The sequence below is a fragment of the Bombina bombina genome, chromosome 5 (assembly GCF_027579735.1).
Source record: "Bombina bombina isolate aBomBom1 chromosome 5, aBomBom1.pri, whole genome shotgun sequence".
Classification (NCBI taxonomy): domain Eukaryota; kingdom Metazoa; phylum Chordata; class Amphibia; order Anura; family Bombinatoridae; genus Bombina; species Bombina bombina.
Genome location: NC_069503.1, coordinates 405,809,059 through 405,831,255, shown reverse-complemented (window position 1 = coordinate 405,831,255; position 22,197 = coordinate 405,809,059).

The following is a 22,197-nucleotide window of genomic DNA, read 5'->3' as shown; positions in this document are numbered from 1 at the left end:
CTGTTACTGAGTCTATGGAAATTTATTGGTTTGTCCAGCAGATGTGACCTCCGGAAATATAGGATGGTTTAGTCCATGTGAGTTCTATTTTTTTTTTATTTTTTTTTCACAACTTTAGTCCATTCAAACAAACAAAAAAACTACATATTTTAACATAACTCAGTAACAAGAGGTAGACATATATTCAAGGTAGGGGTAAAGTCTAAGTTTTATCCTTAAGGATAGCTTTATATTAAGCATAGTAACAGGATACTGGTAGAGTATGTGGCGATTTGCATGATATAAGTGGTATATCTTTAAATTAAGTATATACTTGTATATATGTATATCTAATACTCCTTAAAGGGACAGTATACTGTAAAATAGTTTTTCCCTTAATGTGTTTACAATTGCTTTTTTACCAACTGCAGAGTAAAAAATGTATGAAAATTTGCTTTTTAAGGTTTATTTGTGTATATTAAAGCTCTGATTTTGTGTTTTGAAGCCACAGCCTAATAAAATAGGTTGAGCTTGTAGGTATAATCAGATCTCATTACTGTATCACATTGTGCACATATACCTGCTTCTTTATCTTATATCTGTCCTTAAAACAATCCCCAATACTTTGAGAGAACAATGGAAAATCAACATTTTATCACCTTATCTCTGCTTTAACACACTGGGAGTGTAATTTCTTCTGCTGGCTGTGTTTACAAAGCTTATCTATAGCTGGTACGTGCGGCCACAAACTTTCAGAATAGGTGGGGATACCACATGCTAAATTAACAATTTAAAATGCCAATATATGGGTAAAGGAGCTACTTGTAAACAATTTAATACACTCCAGCAGGTAAAGTGAATCATTGGGAACAAATTAAAGGGGAGAAAAATTTTGAGTAAACTGCCCCTTTAAATATCTGTTATTCCTTGGATATCCATCCTCTAAGATTAGTATCTGCTAGGGTATGAATGGTCAGTATCTAAATCAACATGTATCATTCAAAGTCTCTCTTGAGGAGGAGTGGTTTGTTAGGAGCTAGTATTTAACCTGGTTCATCAATATGTAAAATATATTATAAAGGAGATCCTAGTATCCTGAGCGACCTATTCCCTCAACAGTCTCTATACTCCATAATTTTAAACATATGAGAATCCCCTATGATGTGCAAATATCTCTTGTATTATATGAAATAAACAAAAGTATTAAAAAGGTAAAATTTGGCTTTATTATTGAAACATAACTAAAATTATGAATTAAAGTACCCCTTATTTTGATTACTGATTGCTAGGACGTAGCCGGATGGCTGCAAGTTTACATTCACTTTAAATAAATATAACACACTGCTCACAAGCGTAATGTTATAAATTGCCACATTATGTCAGCTTAGCAGTTATGTTCCCCAGTTATATGTAGTAATAACTTATATTACATTGTATTTGCTAATCCAAGTTTATCATTTAAAAAGGTGATCATTAGAAAACCCTTTTGCAATTATGTTAGCACAGCTGAAAACTGTTGTGCTGATTAATGAAGCAATAAAACTGGCCTTCGTTAGACTAGCTGAGTATCTGGAACTTCAGCAATTGTGGGTTTGATTACAGGCTCAAGATGGCCTTAAACAAATAACTTTTTTTCTAAAACTCGTCAGTCTATTCTTGTTCTGAGAAATGAAGGCTATTCCATGTGAGAAATTGGCAATAAACTGAAGATCTCATGCAACTCTGTGTACTACTATCTTCGAACAGTGTAAACTAGCTCTAACCAGAATAGAAAGAGGAGTTGGAGGCCCCGGTACACAACTGTGCAACACGACAAATGCATTAGAGTATCTAGTTTGAGAAACAAATGCCTCGCATGTCCTCAACTGGCAGTTTTATTAAATAGTACCCTCAAAACCCCAGTCTCAACAGTGAAGAGGCAACTCCGGCCTTTTAGGCAAAGTTACAAAGAAAAAGCCATATGTCGGACTGTCTAATAAAGAGAAAATATTGAGATGGGAAAATGAACACAGACACTGGACATTGGAAAAAAGTGTTTTGAACAGACAAATCTAAGTTTGAAGTTTTGGGATCACAAAGAAAAACATTTGTGAGACGCAGATCAAATGGCAGATTTATACTGGGTTAAAGGGACATTGAAGAAGGAAGGCTATCACTACATTTTGCAACACCATACCCCGTGAAGTACTTGATTGGAGCCACATTTCCTCCTACTACAGTAAAATGACCAAAACAATCTGTTTCATTGTTGTAATAAAAAAAAGCACTAAGCTATGTCTTTTATACTTATTAGAAAAATTGTAATATGTATTATTCATCTATTTAAATATATTTTTTATTTATTTTCCACTACATTTGTGCAGTGTCCTTTTACTTCCTGTCACAACCTTACAAGAAAGAAGAGGCTTTGGCAGAAAGGTTTATCTTAGCCTGAGGTCATACAACTTCTAGGCTTGTTAATATTAAAGTGAAGGTAAAGTTTTGCGTTTTTGTAAGCTTTATTCTATTAAACATCTACTATATAGTAAGATCGCAATATTTTTTTTAACTATTTGTATATATATATAATAGTATAATAAACTGTAATTACGTTCTCAGCCGGTCTTAGCTCCTCCCTCCATGTATTTCCGGCTTTTTCACTCTATTACATACAGAGCGGTCCCACCCGCTCTATACGTACTTCCAAGTATAGAGTTGACGGACAACTTGCGCATGCGCACACCGCGCCATACAGACAGACTTACTTTTGGTCAAAACAGAAGAAATTGCAGCGCTTGAGTGAAATGTATCAAAACAGGTTGCAGCCGCAGATACTGTTTCCAATTTCTTTTAAATAGTCTGCGTTCTCAAGATTTCATTTTACCTGTTTGAATTGCGCATGCGCTAATCTGGAGCGAGCCCCGGCTTGGAAGGGGGATGAAGTAAAGCCGACGCATGCGCAGAACGTCAAGCGATGTTATGACGGCCGCCTAACGGCCAGACTTACTATTGGCGAAGTGAAAAACGTGACCGGACTGCCAAAAAAAAAAACGGGCTGTTTGTTTAACGCTTAGAATTGGAGAGAAAAAAGCTGATAAGTTGGTAAATATATAAAAAATAAAAAAAACTCATGACTTAAACTACCCTTAATTTTATATGTATTTACATTTGAATCAATCGAACCTTGCTAACTTTACCTTCACTTTAAGTGAATAGACTAGATAACAGGGAGTCAGGCTTTTTAATTCCTAGATCAGTCAAAATGTAACCTAAGTTTCAAAGATATCAGCTTCCATATCATGCTGTGGGCAGGGCTACACTGATCATTTCAGTGCTCATTATGCAGGAAAACAAATAAGTTGTTTACTATTTTTACACTACCAGTTTCTTTTTAGGTTTACTTTGATTGAATATATTTGTTTGTACCAAAAGGAGCACCATTTAAAATCCCTTAAATGGAGTGACCAGCACAGACCCCAGATCTCAACCCTATTGAGCTGTTTTGGGAGCAGCTTGACTGTATGGTACATAAGAAGTGCCCATCAAGCCAATTCAATTTGTGGGAGCTGCTTCAGGAAGCATGGGGGAAAATCTCTTCAGATTATCTCAACAAATAGGCAAATAAAATGCCAAAGGAATATAAGGCTGTAATTGCTGCACATTCTTTGACGAAAGCGAAGTTTGAAGGTTTGAAGAACACAATTATTATTTCACTTAAAATTCATTATTTCTAACCTTGTCAATGATGAATTTATTTCCTATTCAAACTTATTTCATGTAAAATAAGGATATGTCTAAGTGACCCTAAACTTTTGAACGCCAGTGTATGCATGTATGTATGTGTGTATATATATATATATATATATATATATATATACAGGGAGTGCAGAATTATTAGGCAAATTAGTATTTTGACCACATCATCCTCTTTATGCATGTTGTCTTATTCCAAGCTGTATAGGCTCGAAAGCCTACTACCAATTAAGCATATTAGGTGATGTGCAGCTCTGTAATGAGAAGGGGTGTGGTCTAATGACATCAACACCCTATATCAGGTGTGCATAATTATTAGGCAACTTCCTTTCCTTTGGCAAAATGGGTCAAAAGAAGGACTTGACAGGCTCAGAAAAGTGAAAAATAGTGAGATATTTTGCAGAGGGATGCAGCACTCTTAAAATTGCAAAGCTTCTGAAGCGTGATCATCGAACAATCAAGCGTTTCATTCAAAATAGTCAACAGGGTCGCAAGAAGCGTGTGGAAAAACCAAGGCGCAAAATAACTGCCCATGAACTGAGAAAAGTCAAGCGTGCAGCTGCCAAGATGCCACTTGCCACCAGTTTGGCCGTATTTCAGAGCTGCAACATCACTGGAGTGCCCAAAAGCACAAGGTGTGCAATACTCAGAGACATGGCCAAGGTAAGAAAGGCTGAAAGACGACCACCACTGAACAAGACACACAAGCTGAAACGTCAAGACTGGGCCAAGAAATATCTCAAGACTGATTTTTCTAAGGTTTTATGGACTGATGAAATGAGAGTGAGTCTTGATGGGCCAGATGGATGGGCCCGTGGCTGGATTGGTAAAGGGCAGAGAGCTCCAGTCCGACTCAGACGCCAGCAAGGTGGAGGTGGAGTACTGGTTTGGGCTGGTATCATCAAAGATGAGCTTGTGGGGCCTTTTCGGGTTGAGGATGGAGTCAAGCTCAACTCCCAGTCCTACTGCCAGTTTCTGGAAGACACCTTCTTCAAGCAGTGGTACAGGAAGAAGTCTGCATCCTTCAAGAAAAACATGATTTTCATGCAGGACAATGCTCCATCACACGCGTCCAAGTACTCCACAGCGTGGCTGGCAAGAAAGGGTATAAAAGAAGAAAATCTAATGACATGGCCTCCTTGTTCACCTGATCTGAACCCCATTGAGAACCTGTGGTCCATCATCAAATGTGAGATTTACAAGGAGGGAAAACAGTACACCTCTCTGAACAGTGTCTGGGAGGCTGTGGTTGCTGCTGCACGCAATGTTGATGGTGAACAGATCAAAACACTGACAGAATCTATGGATGGCAGGCTTTTGAGTGTCCTTGCAAAGAAAGGTGGCTATATTGGTCACTGATTTGTTTTTGTTTTGTTTTTGAATGTCAGAAATGTATATTTGTGAATGTTGAGATGTTATATTGGTTTCACTGGTAAAAATAAATAATTGAAATGGGTATATATTTGTTTTTTGTTAAGTTGCCTAATAATTATGCACAGTAATAGTCACCTGCACACACAGATATCCCCCTAAAATACCTATAACTAAAAACAAACTAAAAACTACTTCCAAAACTATTCAGCTTTGATATTAATGAGTTTTTTGGGTTCATTGAGAACATGGTTGTTGTTCAATAATAAAATTAATCCTCAAAAATACAACTTGCCTAATAATTCTGCACTCCCTGTAGAGAGAGAGAGAGAAAATAACTCATTGTGTAAACCATTTACAAATCTAGACAAGTCAGAAGACTTGTTTTTATCCCAGAAACTCTGATTACACTGTTTCCAATGCAGCAAAGGATTCTGGGTGAGATATGCAAATGAGGTTCACAATGACTCACTTTTTTACTTCTAGCCTGCTTTTTAAGGCAGACTTCCCTTTATGCCATAGCATTGCTGCATTACACAGCTTCTAAGCTTAGCTAGGGGGTAGTACAGTGATTCAGACCAATCCCAGGACAGCTGTTTCGTGGTTATTGCCACTCATCAGCTGGGAATAGGTAGAATCACTGCTTTATAAAGTTGTTTTCTAGGGGAAATACAACAGCAGTAAAAAAGTAATTGTGAACCTCATTTGCATATCTCACCCAGAATCCTTTGCTGCATTGGAAACAGTGTAATCAGAGAGTTTCTGGGATAAAAGCAAGTCTTCTGACTTGTCTAGATTTGTAAATGGTTTACACAATGAGTTATTTTCTCTCTCTCTCTCTCTCTCTCTCTCTCTCTCTCTCTCTCTCTCTCTCTCTATATATATATATATATATATATATATATATATATATATATATATATACTGTGTGTGTATATATATATATATATATATATATATATATATATATACATACATACATACACTGGCGTTCAAAAGTTTAGGGTCACTTAGACATCTCCTTATTTTACATGAAATAAGTTTGAATAGGAAATAAATTCATCGTTGACATGGTTAGAAATAATGAATTTTAAGTGAAATAATAATTGAGTTCTTCAAACCTTCAAACTTTGCTTGGTTTACACAATGAGTTATTTTCTCTACATTTTGGATTTAGTTGAGGATTTTAAACTCACTTTTCGCCTCCCCATATTTTAAATTGCTGTATATATATATCTATATATATATATATAGTTGTGCTCATAAGTTTACATACCCTGGCAGAAATTATGATTTCTTGGCCATTTTTCAGAGAATATGAATGATAACACAAAAACTTTTCTTTCACTCATGGTTAGTGTTTGTCTGAAGCCATTTATTATCAATCACATGTGTTTACTCTTTTTAAATCATAATGACAACAGAAACTACCCAAATGACCCTGATCAAAAGTTTACATACCCTGGTGATTTTGGCCTGATAACATGCACACAAGTTGACACAAAGGGGTTTGAATGGCTATTAAAGGTAACCATCCTCACCTGTGATCTGTTTTCTTGTAATTAGTGTGTGTGTATAAAAGGTTTTCATCCAGTGCTGCACTGACGATTCTGGATTCTGAGTCATGGGGAAAGCAAAAGAATTGTCAAAGGATCTGCGGTAAAAGGTAGTTGAACTGTATAAAACAGGAAAGGGATATAAAAAGATATCCAAGGAATTGAGAATGCAAATTAGCAGTGTTCAAACTCTAATAAAGAAGTGGAAAATGAGGGGTTCTGTTGAAACCAAACCATGGTCAGGTAGACCAACTCAAATTTCTGCCACAACTGCCAGGAAAATTGTTCGGGATGTAAAGACAAACCCACAAATAACTTCAAGTGAAATACAGGACATGTGGTGTGGCTGTTTCAAGATGCACAATAAGGAAGCATGGTTGAGTCGCCAGAAGAAAGCCATTACTATGCAAATGCCACAAAGGGTTAGATTTATTAAACCCCTATGGCTGCAAGTTCTCACAAGAACTTGCTCGCCGTCATTTATCAAGCAGCGGTCACCAGACCGCAGCTTCTCTAACCTCTTCGCCACCTCTAATGTGATGAAATTCAATCTCGATCTAGTCAGACCTAGGAGATTGACAGCTCCTGCCCGCGCGTGATTGGCTGTGTGCGGGCAGGAGGCAGGATTGCACGCAAGCTCAAAATTGCGCTTGTGTGCAATGCCGAATACCTGTGGGTAATTTCGCCCCGCCACAGGCGAGCTGAGGCATACAGGGGCGCGTATACGCGCCCTTGTACGCCTCAGCTTTAATAAATCTAGCCCAAAGTATCCTGCTTACAATACGCCAAACAGCACAGAGACAAGCCAGGGATGAGACCAAAATTGAGCTTTTTGGCCACAACCATAAACGCTACATTTAGAGAGGAGTCAACAAGGCCTATGATGAAAGGTACACCATTCCTACTGTGAAACACGGAGGTGGATCACTGATGTTTTTTGGGATGTGTGAGCTACAAAGGCACAGGAAATTTGGTCAGAATTGATGGCAAGATAAATTCAGTATGTTATCAAACAGAAAGCCTCATTTTCCACTTCTTGATTAGAGTTTGAACACTGCTGATTTGCATTCTCAATTCCTTAGATATCTTTTTATATCCCTTTCCTATTTTATACAGTTCAACTACCTTTTTCCCACAGATCCTTTGACAATTCTTTTTCTTTCCCCATGACTCAGAATCCAGAAACATCAGTGCAGCACTGGATGAAAGATGCAAGGGTCTGTCAGGAGTCCAGAAACTCATTGACCTTTTATACACACACACTAATTACAAGCAAACAGATCACAGGTGAGGATGGTTACCTTTAATAGCCATTCAAATCCCTTTGTGTCAACTTGTGTGCATGTTATCAGGCCAAAATCACCAGGGTATGTAAACTTTTGATCAGGGTCATTTGGGTAGTTTCTGTTGTCATTATGATTTAAAAAGAGTAAACACAGTTGATTGATAATAAATGGCTTCAGCCAAACACGAACCATGAGTGAAAGAAAAGTTTTTGTGTTATCATTCATATTCTCTGAAAAATGGCCAAGAAATCATAATTTCTGCCAGGGTATGTAAACTTATGAGCACAACTGTATATATATATATATATATGTGTATAACAAATGAAGGATGGAGGGCACTCACTTCAGCATTTCAAACCGCCAAAATGGCGGTTTAAAATGCTGAGGTGTTAGCAAGATTGTCTTGAGAAAGGATTACTGTTTGAGCCAAAATGTTGACTTTTGTGATGCTATACTTTCAAATAAAAATATCACTTTGATGCAATAAAGACCCTTGAGTGCCCTCCATCCTTAGTTTGTTTACATGAATATTCCTTGAGGAGACAACTGGGCCACTGATGGGATATCAAAAAGAGTGAGTGCAGAAAGTGAATTATATATATATATATATATATATATATATATATATATATATATATATATATATATATATATATATATATATATATATATACACATACATAATATATATACATATATACACACACACACACACACACACTGTGTGTCTAAATATGGGTGTGTGTATATATAAATATTAGGGCTGCAACTAACAATTATTTTCATAATCGATTAGTTGGTCGATTATTTTTTTGATTAATCGATTTAAAATAAACAAAACACACAACAATATACCATTTGTAAAAAAAAATAATTTAATGAACAAACATACTCTGGTTTAACTGAGTATTACAAAAAAACTGCCTTGTTGCAAAAAACAAATAGTTAAACTTTTTACTTTACAAGTTCACTGTACAACTGTACACAGCACTTAAATTTTAAATTACATAACTTACAAAAAAAACAGAAAATAAAATATAAAAACAACAAACATTCTGAAAAGAGGTGGACTATCACTGTTTCAAAAACGTTTCATTAGAATATAAAAATGTCAACATGCCCACGTGCTCAGGACTAAGACTGGCTCTCTTTTTTACAAGTTATGTTGCCTGCTGCAGAGAAGAGTTGCTCTGATGGTGTGGAGGTGCCTGGTATACACAAGTAGGATTTCACTAGTTTTGCCAAGGAAGGATATTTTTATTGGTTACCTTTCCACCAACTCAAAGGGTTTCCTTCCTTGGCAAGGGGCTGCTCCACAAAATAAGCTTGGACTTCATTCCTAACTTGTATATTAATGTCCTCCTCATGTTGCCCCTCAATAGTCTCCTCTTCATTGCTGCCCCCAGACTCAAGGAGTGAGTCATGTAGAGATGCTGTAGATGTTGAGGGCTCAGCAACTGTACTTGCAGGCGTAGTGGTATTTTGCTGGCACAACATCTCTCTTTTTACAGCAAGCGCCTCTGCACTTTTGCATATACAGTTATAATTTGCTCTGTTGTTAAAAATGTAAATCATCTAAATCTTGGGACTAGGGCACAGGTAAGAATTACAGATTTTGGGACCTGTTCAAAAAGGATCCCTTTCCATCTGGTTTGGAGCTGGTCTGGTGCAGTGGCTTGGAATCTCTTCAGTGCATGTGATTCGAAAGAAGCACCCTCATTGGACCTCAACAGCTCCTTCACAAGTGCAGGCACATAAGACAGAGTAACATATTCTTGGCCACTCATGTATACGGTAGCACACTCAAATTGCTTGAGAACAGTGGAGAGTTAATCACGAATACTCCACTGATCTGGTTTTAAGTCCAGATAGTGATTGCCTCTTTGAGTGACTGATGGATCTGATAGAGCTGCTGTTACCGGCCACCATTGCTAAATGAGTCTCTCAACCATATATAAAGTGCTATTCTACCTTGTGCCAACATCTTGAAGAAGCTTGTGCTCAGATGTTCCCATTTGCTTCTGCTTCTCCTTTAGCTTGCTGCTGGTGAGTTCACTTTTTTTTAAAAAATGTTCAACTAGTCCTCTTGCAGCACTGACAGCTCTCTCAATTTCAGAATTCTTTAATGAAGCATTGATCACCAGCTGCAAGTTGTGGCCAGTGCAGCGGCTACTGGTTCATCCATGCTTGTCTTCTAGGATGTTCGCAACAGCCACAATATTTAAACCACAATGGCAATTATTTTTTGTGCTGGAATTTCACATTTTTCAGCAACCTCCTCCAACCATTCTGCAATGTTTTTTTTCTTCTAAATGCATGGTAGTGAGGCAGATAGAAGTCCTTTTCCAGTCATCCCCAATGTATTGTCATGTAATGCCAAGGTACGGTCACTATTCTTGTCCATATGTCCGCAGTAAGGGCAATTCTGCTTTTCAAAACAGAGTCTGTTATAATTGCTTCTTGTTGTGGAGTGCACAGGGGGTTTCGCTGCACAAACCTCTGTCATGGCGCGCTGTTTCTTTCTGAAATGATAGATATGATGATTAGTATATCTATGCAGACAAAGCTAGCTCGGTCATTGTATAACTAATCAATATATATCATTTAGTTTAACTTACCAGCCTGATGTTTCGCCTTCCTCTGTGAAGACCACGTGTTTTCTTTTCATGTGCTCATGCATCACTGTGGTGCTTCCGTGCCACATAAGCTCTGTTTTGCAAATTCTGCAGGTGAACAACTTCTTTGCGGCATTAAGCTTAAAATTCTCCCATGTCTTAGAGGACTTTGGTCACACGCTTTTTTCCACGGTCACCTCAGCACTCTTTGCCATTTTATGTGGGGGGGTTTTGCAGCTAGGAGTAAAAAAACTAAAAAAAAACTAAGTGTGATCACTGGTGAGTAGCCATATATAATATTATATTAGACAGCAGATTTTATTATATAAATATTATTAGAGCAGATGTGGACAGGTTTCAAGTTCAACCTCCCTCTCCGCTACAGGTTCGAGAAAACAAAAAACTGAAAACGACTTATTTTTCCCACAATTATTTTAAAATACTTTAGGTTTACATGGGATGTCATCATGATTATGCTCCCAGTGGGGTTGTAATAAACAGAGAGGTACATACATACACATATATAATATATATATATATATATACACACACACACACTGTGTGTCTAAATATGGGTGTGTGTATATATGTATGTGTGTGTGTATATATAAATATTAGGGCTGCAACTAACAATTATTTTCATGATCGATTAGTTGGTCGATTATTTTTTCGATTAATCGATTTAATAAAAAAAAATACAACAACAACAAAACACACAACAATATACCATTTGTAAAAAAAATAATTTAATGAACAAACATACTCTGGTTTAACCGAGTATTACAAACAAACTGCCTTGTTGCAAAAAAACAAATAGTTAAACTTTTTACCTTACAAGTTCACTGTACAACTGTACACAACACTTAAAGGGACATGAAACCCAACTTTTTTTCTTTCGTGATTTAGAAAGAGCATGTCATTTTAAACAACTTTCTAATTTACTTCTATTATCTCATTTGCTTCATTCTCTTGATAGCACTTGCTGAAAAGCATATCTAGATATGCTCAGTAGCTGCTGATTGTTTGCTGCACATAGAGGCCTTGTGTGATTGGCTCACACATGTGCATTGCTATTTCTTCAACAAAGGATATCTAAAGAATTGAGCAAATTAGATAATAGAAGTAAATTGGAAAGTTGTTTAAAATTGCATCCCCTATCTGAATCATGAAAGTTTAATTTTGACTAGACTGCCCCTTTAAATTTTAAATTACACAACTTACAAAAAAACAGAGAAAATAAAATATAAAAACAACAAACATTCTGAAAAGAGGTGGACTATCACTGTTATGTTGCCTGCTGCAGAGAAGAGTTGCTCTGATGGTGTGGAGGTGCCTGGTATACACAAGTAGGATTTCACTAGTTTTGCCAAGGAAGGATATTTTTATTGGTTATCTTTCCACCAACTCAAAGGGGCTCCTCCACAAAATATGCTTGGACTTCATTCCTAACTTGTATATTAATGTCCTCCTCATGTTGCCCCTCAATAGTCTCCTCTTCATTGCTGCCCCCAGACTCAAGGAGTGAGTCTGATTTTCTCTCTAAGTATTCGTCTCTGCAAGTAAACTGTGAGAAATAAAAAAATTATTTTTTTTTTATCAAGTGGTCCGCTCTCTCTAAAAGCTAAGCACATTTTATTGGGTTGTGGGTATAATAAGCAGGAACTGCTATTTCATATACAAATATAAACCTAAGGTATAATCTTCCTTCCTTACATGTTAAACGCTACAGCTGGTATTAGTAATTGGAAATACATTAATGGGAAACTACTACTTTTTACAGTACATTGCCCCTTTATTTAGTGCTTTAAAACAATTATGATTATCTATCTGGCTCAATCAGGGAGATTTTCTCCCCTCTACAACAGATGTGGGACAGAAAATGGAATGGACATGATTCTGTGTATGTGTCTCTGTCTAGTATGTACAAAAACATCACAGAAAACCTCATGCAGTGCAGTCCCAGATACCCACTCGGAAACAATTTCATACACTCACACAGATTCAAACACATATAAATCACTCACATAGCAAAAACTAGATTATATACTATAATATATATATATATATATATATATATATATATATATATATATTATAAAATTAATATCACATTCCTGGGGGTCCAGTGGAGTGGTAGGGGTGTTTTGTTTTTTAATAAAGAAAAAAAATTCCTAGCATTTGGTCTGCACCTTTGTCTGGTACACTACAGACCATATATAGCTCCTTCTGGCTGGCTCTTAGTGATGTAAGTCAGTGAGAGCTGGGAATTGGAGGAGCAATTATTATGGCTGGTCTGTAGTGTACCAGACAGATGTGCAGACCAAATGCTCCCTCACTAGACTACCAGGGAGGGAATTTTTTTTTTTTTTTTTAAATAATATACTGCAGGATTTGCAAGCCATTCAGCCAATATATATTTATTTTAAACAAAAAGTAAACTTCCAGTACCACCTAAGAAGGCTTCCTAAGCGCTGGAATAAATTAACAGTGACTGTCCCTGATGCCCCGCCCACACAGCCCTTCCCAACATACGGCCGCATGGCCTGTTTGATCTCCCTAAGATAAAGAGCTGTGTGAGAGGGAAAGGCATACACTATGATAAAAGCTTAGGCCTAAACATAGGAAAAAGGTTGCAAACTTGCGTGCTAACTTAGTGACCAGTTAAAATACCCGCTGTGTTATGACACGCCATGAAGACCTAAGCGTCAATGAAAGCATCAATTAAAACAGTAACTGGTGGGAAAGGAGTTTTTCTGCCTCGACTAAAAAAATTGAAGAGGAAGAACAGACAAGGTAATCAATTTTGTTCCTTTCGTTCCTCAGGAGACCATAAGTCCTCCTCTACTCAGAAGTCTGAGTCCTCCGAACCAGCTTAAAACCCTGGTGCTTCTTGGGCGAAAACCAAACAGTACAAATTTTCAACTCCAATACTAAATCAGCATGAATGTGTGCCCCCCAGGACAGATTCTATTCTGGTAGGGTGCAGACTGAGTCTTTTTCAGAGGGCCTGGTTCAGGTCAATTCACGACCCTTGGGTACAAAACATTTCCCAGGGTTGAAGGATAGGTATTTGTTCCAGACTTCCTCAAGGACAATTCCTTCTGGCTCATGTTCCAAAAATTCAGTCAAAGGTCGCTGCTTTTCTACAATGTGTTCAAGAATTAAAGAATATGGGGGTGATTATCCCAGTACCTGAGTCTTAACAGGTCAATGATTTTATTCCAATCTCTTCATAGTTCCAAAAAAAGAAGGTCCTTACAGATCAGTTTTAGATCTGAAAACACTAAACATGTTTGTCAGGATTCCTACTTTCAAGTTGGAAACAATTTTACTTTTAATCCAACAGGGTCAGTTTATGACAAGTATAGACCTCAAGGATGCATTTCTGCACATACTTATTCACAGGGATCACTATCGGTTCCTGAGGTTTGCATACCTGGACAAACACTACCAGTTGGTTGCTCTTCCATTTGGTCTGGCTACAGCCCCATGCATCTTTACAAAGGTGTTGGGGCATGGTTAGCAGTAATCAGAGCTCAGGGTATTTCAATTGCACCATATCTAGATTACATACTGGTACAAGCACCTTCCCTGTCTCTAGCTATCACTCATACTCACAAACTTCTGTTTCTACAAAACCACATTTGAAAAAGCTTGTTTTATCCTGCTACAAGGGTAAAATTTCTAGAAGTCATAATAGTTTCAATCATTATTCCTCTGGTTTTGACAGACTCATGCAGAAGCAAGCTTCAAAAGATGTCTCTCCCTACAAAATACTCAATGCCCATCTGTAGCTTATTGCATGGAGGTGGTGGGTCTTATTGTAGCTGCTTCAGACGCAGTTGGAGTCATCCGTCAGACAATATTTGTTTTGGTGGACACAAAATCCTCCTTTGACCCTTGGGGCATTTTTTCTTTGTCTGTCATGGGCTTGTGATGACAGAGGCTAGTGTTTCAGGCTGGGGGTGCAGTCTGGAATTCTCGAAGAGCTCAAAGAGTTTGTTCCCCTTTAGAGATGAGGTTACCAATCAACATTCTGAAACTTTGGGCGGTTCTTCAGGTTCTTCAGTCCTGGCTCTTGTTCTGAAATCTAAGCTTAACTGCATGGAGGTTGAACACCTAGTGTTGAGACATAGGGTTTTATCATATTCGGTTATTTATAGTGTGAAAGAACACCACTGAAAATAGGCCTTGGCATTCCTTTAGAATTCCTAGAATACTTACAGCTTCCTGATTTTCAAACTTTTGTTCAGGTGTTGGTTAGAATTAGGTCAGTTATAAAACCTATTTCTCCACCCTGGAGTTTAAATCTAGTTCTTCCGGTATTACAAGATCCTCCTTTTGAAACAATGCATTCAATTGACATCAAGTGGTTTGCCTGGAAAGTTATTTTTCTATTAGCAGTTTCTTCTGCTAAGAGGGTTTCTGAATTGACAGCATTGTCTTGTGAATCTCCAGTTTTCGCTATTCAAAAAGATAAGGCTGTCCTTCATACTAAATATGATTTCCTTTCTAAGGTAGTTTCTACGAAAAATATCAATCAGGAAATCGTTGTCCCTTCTTTATGTACAGATCCTGCTAAATCTAAGGAGCAGCTGTTACATAGTCTAGATGTAGTCAGGGCTCTGAAGTTATATCTGCAGGCTGCTAAAGATTTTATGTAAACTTCTAGTTTGTTTATTCATTACTCTGACTCTCGCAAGGGGCAGAAAGCTACTAAGGTAGTGTTGGCCTCTTGGCTTAAAAAAAAATCAATTACAAGGCTTACTTGGTGACATGAAGGTAATCTACTAACCATATTATATCTCATTCTACAAGACCGATTTGCAAAGCTGCCACATGGTCTTCTCTGCATACTTTTTCCAACATTTTTACATTTTGATGTTTATGCTTCTTCACAAGCAAATTTTAGCAGGAAAGTCCTTCAAGCTGTAATATCAGCTAAATAGGAACGGCCAGGAAAATTGTCCCACCATCTGCTTGGGTATTTATCCCATATGTTATGGAGGAATGTGGACTAAAAAAAAATAATTATAATTTATGCTTACCTGATTTCTTTCGGAATGATGATGGTCCACATGCCCTGTCAGTATTAACCCTTAAACTGCCATACCCTACAACGCCAACTAATTATACTATTAACCCCTAAACTGACAAACCCCCACATTACAATTAACCTATTAACCCCTAAACCGCCAACCCCCCACATCGCAATAAACCGTAAATCGTAAGCTGTGTGGCGAGGGTGAGAGCGCGCCATGAAACGGCTACGAGGTGCAGGAGCCCGGTAGATCTAGGACACCCAAAAAGTGACTCCTATTGCGGGGAAGTTGTACCCTGTCGGGGGAGAGGTGTGGAGGACGAAAGCCAACAAATGCCACAAGCTGGCCGGATGGTGCTGGCCCAGCCACATTTCTGTTAGCAGCACACAACCGGGGCAGATCAACACAGTAAAGGTTGCCTGCGGGCAACGAAGTAATTAGAGAAAGCTGGATTAAAGGATCTAGGAAAACCGGCAGAACCTCGTAATTCCGTACTGGCCGAACACTTTGGTTGGAGACCTCTATCCGCGGTGAGGTGTCCGGGGAACAGACGGTGAAGGAGACCGGTATGGTTACGCAAAAGTGTCCTAAGAACTGACCAAGAAATCGCAAGTATAAACCCTGGGTTGTGTGTGAGGGAAAAACAGACGCATAAGGTTAACAATGTGGCTGTGGTGAATACCGGGACTTTTTATATTTGTTGCCTAGTGCTTACTGCTATTGATAATATTAGCATCAAGAGGCTCTGATAATAACAATATTGGGGTGGTCCTTTGAATTGCTTGAAGATATTAAAGCTGCATAAGGAGGAGAAGTATTACGGAAAAGAGGAAAATAAAAAGAGAAGAGAGGGGGGGAGGGGAAAACATGGGACGCATGCTGGTTTTGGAAAGTGCATGAAAAGTTACCGGGGAAATAAGCACTGTCAAAGGGAACTGGCATGCTAAATTGGTTGGAGAGACTGCTGGTAATTAGAAAGGCTAGCCGGTTCATACGAATAGGTGCTCCCTGTTGGTTATCTGAGGCGTATGCATATATTTTTTTACTGCATTACCAGCGCTGCCTTACACCTGCTAATTATTATTTCTGGTAACAGGAACTGTGTGCGAGCAAAATAAATCAGCTCATAACGGATTGTTATTTTTATATCAAGACATGGAAGGATGTGTCATATTGGTAAAAGGACATAAATAAAATCATTTGGTATGCTGCTTAAAGTAACGCACAAGAGACCAGGAGATATAGAGCGTCAGGTGCATGCTGCTGGCGTTGTTCCCATAAAGTTGTAAATTGTAAAGTTCTAACAACATAGAATACATAGCAGCAGAAGAAAGACTGACCTAAGCAAGAATATTTAAAAACTTTTTTTCTTCTAGATATTGCACAAAGCTGTCTGTTAAAATGGGCTGTTTAAAATTTTTTCTCTCTCCTCAATCCACAGGTCAAATGTAATGTAAAATGATTTGATAGAATTTTATTAGCACATAACCTTGATTGTAATAAATATGTTATTGTAGATATCAAGTTTGGGCCTGATATAATCACATGCAATAATAATACTGGAAGAATACTATAATCTGCTAAGTAATAGGTCAGATTCTCTTTGTATATGACCATATGGTTAAGTTTTTGTCTATATACATATTAGCTGGTAGGATATACATGTGCGGTTTAGTGGATAGGAATCCAAATACTAGCTTGAAAATATTATAATACTTTAGTGTTGATTTATATATACGGATAGGCCGTCACATAGAATACTTTTTGGTGGTGTTTATGTGTACGGCCTAGTTGGTAGGGATCTAAAAATAAGTCTGAATACATTGCTATACCTTATTGTCTATAGATATACGGATAGGCCGTCACATGTAATATTTTTTTTGGTGGTATATATCTGCACGGCCTAGTTGGAAGGAACCAAAAATAACTTTAAGAATATTGAAATACCATTGTAGGGTGTACCCCTGACGTGCATAGACATTTTGCAGGGTGACTAGGTCAAGATACATCTACTAAGGCATTCATAGAAAGGTACATTACAAAAAATAGGTCTCCAGCTATGCCGTTAAAGAAAGATAAAAAACAGAAATCTCTACAAGAAATTAACCAAGAAACAAGTTTAATAGCTACTGGCAGTAATATAGAAACAGAGTTAACAATCAATCAGTTAGCGGATTTAATATTACCGCAATTTGATAGTGTCAAAAAATGAAATATCTGAGCTCTCAATGGAAATTAGACAGTTTGCAAACAGAATAACCGAGGTTGAAAACCGGGTATCAGATTTAGAAGATAGTAATGATAGGCAGGACGTAAGCATTGATAGACATACAGATATGATGAAGGCATTACAGGCAAAGATTAAGGACTTAGAGGACAGATCTAGACGGAGTAATGTAAGAATTGTAGGGTTGCCGGAACTAAAGGAATATGAGGACTTAGTGACTTTTGGTGCTATTACACTGCCAAATTTATTGGGGATACAACAGCAAATGGCGTATTCCAAGTACAACGTGCACATAGAGTAGGGAGTGTTAAACACTCTCCTGGAGGTAATGTATGCCCTAGAATGATTGTAATTAAATAGTTAAACTTCCAGGACAAGATGAAAATTATGCAATACTATAGGAAAGCGCAAGCATTTACTATAGATACAAATGGAATCCTGATATTCCAGGATTTCTCTGTTGAGACATCAACAAAGAGACGTGCAATGGCACCATACTGTACAACCTAATTAAAGCAGGTCTAAAGGCTACTATGACATATCCTGCAAAGATCATAGTCCTTGGGATAGAAGGGAATACAGTGTTAAGTACAGTTGAAGAAGCTAAGATGTTTTGCCTGGATAATAATATTGAATTAGGCAGGGTTGGATAAATGGAGAACATGTTGATTTATCTGCCCTAGGAGGTAGTGATGGATCATATAGTATATGACAGGAAGCGCAGAGATAACTGGCTAAAAAAATATAATAAGAGCTGCAGAGTGGGGGGCTCAGGTTAATTTTTTTTTCTTCCTCTGATAAATAGCTAATATAAGAGGTAAATAGAAAGATGTCACTGAAATTGGTTTCAAATACTAATGTCATTAATAGCAGATAGACTAAAAAAGGTCATAGCAGAGGTTATTCACCCAGACCAGGCATAAACTCAACACGTAATATGCGTAGAGTATTAACGGTTGTAGATTATATCCACCAGGGGGGTCAGCGCGTCGGGGGGGGGGAGTACAGCCGGTACAAAGGTAGGGATCTAGCTATATTAACCGTGGACGCGGAAAAAGCGTTTGATTCTATTATTTAAAACCATCTATTTACATCATTAGAAAAGTTCGGGTTCTCCGGCGCGCTGGCTGATCTGGTGGGTCTGATATATAACAAACCTAAATCTCAATTACTGGTAAACGGAGAACTCTCACAGTACATCACGCTAGGGAAGGGTACACGTCAGGGATGCCCATTGTCTCCATTATTGTTTGATCTTGCCCTGGAACCACTCGCAATTTACATGAGAAAAGAACTGCAACCAGTTGAAATAGGTACATAAAGGGTCTTGATTTCTTTATATGCGGATGATATTTTAATATTTTTACAGAACACAGCTCATAGTATTCCAGGCTTTATGGAAATAATAAATAAATTTAGTGCATTTTCTGGATATAGGATAAATCCAAGTAAATCAGAGTTATTATGGATTAACAAAACAAAAGACAGTGGACAATATATATTTAAAGAAGTTCAAAATATAAACTATCTAGGTATTAAAAATAATAGAAACCCGAAGGAATGCTATCACAAACTATAAAATACAAACTGATATTAGTAAATGGAATATATATTACTTATCATTAACGGCAAGAATTACACTGATAAAAACAATAATCTTCCCGAAATTGTTATTCTTATTACAGAATTTACCACCATTTATGTTAAAGAAAGATATTGATAGGTATAATAGGGCATGCGCCGGATTTATATGGGGGGAAAAAGAGACCACGTTATAGCACTGCAAAAACGATGTCATGGAAAACAATTTGGAGGGTTCTCACTTCCAAATATAAAGCTATATAATTGTGTTACATTATTAAAATTTGCTATAGACTGGCTTGTCCAGGCAGAATATGTAACCTACTTTATGTTAGAAACTGAAATAATTAAGCCATTCAGTCTTCCAGCAATATTGCATTGCCCTAGTAGACAACTGCTGAGTAATATAAGTGGTATGGTTACTTTTGCTAATATAGTCATAGCCTGGCAAAAATATTGTAAGCTGGTGGGCCAGGAATATCAGGTGTCTGCGCATCTCCCTATGATGGGTACGGTGGATTTTTCACCCGGTAATAATAACAGGGTATTCCAGGAATGGCAAAAAAAAGGTCCGATATCTTTTTCTCAGATGAGGGATCCCCAAACTGGGATAATTAAAACTTATGAGAAGTTGACTCAGGAATATGAATTATCAATTAAACAGTTTTATGCATATCTGCAAACTAGACATATAATAGCTTTATATGTAGAGAAGTTTAGGTCAGAATGGGGACAACCTGGTATAGACTCAGGTCTGATACTTTATAAAGCAGGGATAAGATCTATATCATTCTGGTATCAGAATGTAATGAAAGGTTTGGGACAGCAGTATATTAACCAGGTGAAGGACAAATTTCTGTGATACTTCCCGTTAGTACAAAGTCAGGATATATTAGATAGTTTGAAATGGACTGCGGAAGCTACAGATAGGGTCAATTTGTGGGAATCACAACGTAAGATAATTTGCAATTACTATTTGACCCCAGAGAGAATCAGTAAATGGTCTCCTCTGCAGAATCGTTGATTTAAATGTAATATGTTGCAGGCTGATTTCCTGCATTGTTTTTGGAATTGTCCTACGATACAACAATATTGGTTGAAAGTACAATTCTGGTTAAATAAAACCAGAAGGTAATACTAAACCCACTCCAAATCTTCTTTTTATATTCAGCAGAGAATCTGGGGGATCGGTATCTGATTAACTTAGCTATTCTAACGGCACGGCAGTTAATCTGTAAGAAATGGAGACAAAAAATTACTCCTAGTGTGCGGGAATGTATTAATAACATGAAAAGCCAGATGATATTGGAAAGATTAAGTTTAAGACCCAAACTAGAAACACAATATGGCAAATTTTTTAAGAAATGGAAAAACTATATATATACATGGCCTCTATCAGAACAGCGCCAATTTATTAAACCTTTGAAGGATACACTACCTTTACTAAACTTAATAGCCTCAGATGTACTACCTATACATTGGATACTAGATTCATAAGTAGTTTAAGAACAGAGGAGTATGTGTTTTTTTGTTTTTTTTCTTCTCTCTCCTCTCTCTCCCCTCCCCACATGTAGCAGAAGAGTGTCTTTCTGTAAGCTAGGTAAATATAGCGTTTTTAAAATCCAGAAGGAGAATAGGTAATTAAAAAATTAGGTGGCAGCAGCCTTTCTTTTCTTTAGTAGAAGATAAGTAGACATTGATTTGCCGAAGGCAGATGATTATCATTAAGTCCAAAGAAAGAGAAAATGAGGTTTAGTTGGTAGTTTGCACCTTTAATTTTTTGTGTTTCTGTTATTGAGCCGAAAATGACATAGTATTTTGCAATATTAATGTGTAAATTTTAAAATGCCTTGAATGTACAAATGCAGGTAGGGACAAATGGGCACAATATTGAACTACTTTTAAGGTCTAAGAGTGGTTAATCTGAATCTTACGGCTATATCTGATTTTTTTGGGATATTTACATGTATTAGTTGGTATATTGTTATGTATGCAAAACAATGATGACTTTTTTTCTGGTTGTTCTATAAGATGTATATTCTGTATTGTGCAAACTGGATGTTAATTTTTCTTTTTCTTTTTTATTCATTAACCTCAATAAAAATATTATTAAAAAAAAAAGGGGGGCCTTTTGTAGGGCATTGCCCTAAGTTAAACAGCTCTTTTATGTTTAAAAAAATACTAAGTCCCCCCAAACAGTAAAACCCCCCACTCACAAACCCCCCAAAATAAAAAACCTAACACTAAAAAAACCTAAACTACCCATTGCCCCTAAAGGGGCATTTGTATGGGCATTCAGCTCTTTTACAAGCCCATTAAATCCCTAATCTTAAAAATAAACCCCCCCCAAAAAAAATCCTAACTAACCCCCAAATAGGTACTCACCTTTCCTGAAGTCCGACGGAGGTGGTCTTCTTCCAGGCGGCTCCATCATCTTCTATTTTCATCCGGAAAGAAGGTGGAGCGGAGGTACGGAGCTGGCTTCCCCGATGCACGGATCCTCAGTGGCGGTCTTCAGCAGCGGTGGTCCAAAGCGGCGTGGAGGCTCCTCTTCATGCGATCGTCCGCCGCATACTGAAAATTAAATGCAAAGTACCCCTTATTTATTGGTGATTTAAACAGCTAATAGGATTTCAGTAGCTCTAATCCTATTGGCTGATTTAAAAATTTCAGCCAATAGGAATGCAAGTTACCTCAAATTTAATGCGGTACCTTGCATTCAATTTTCAGTGTACACCGGAGATTAGATGAAGAGGAGCCTCTACGCCGCTGAGGATCACCTCCACTCCGAATCCGCGCATCTGGGAA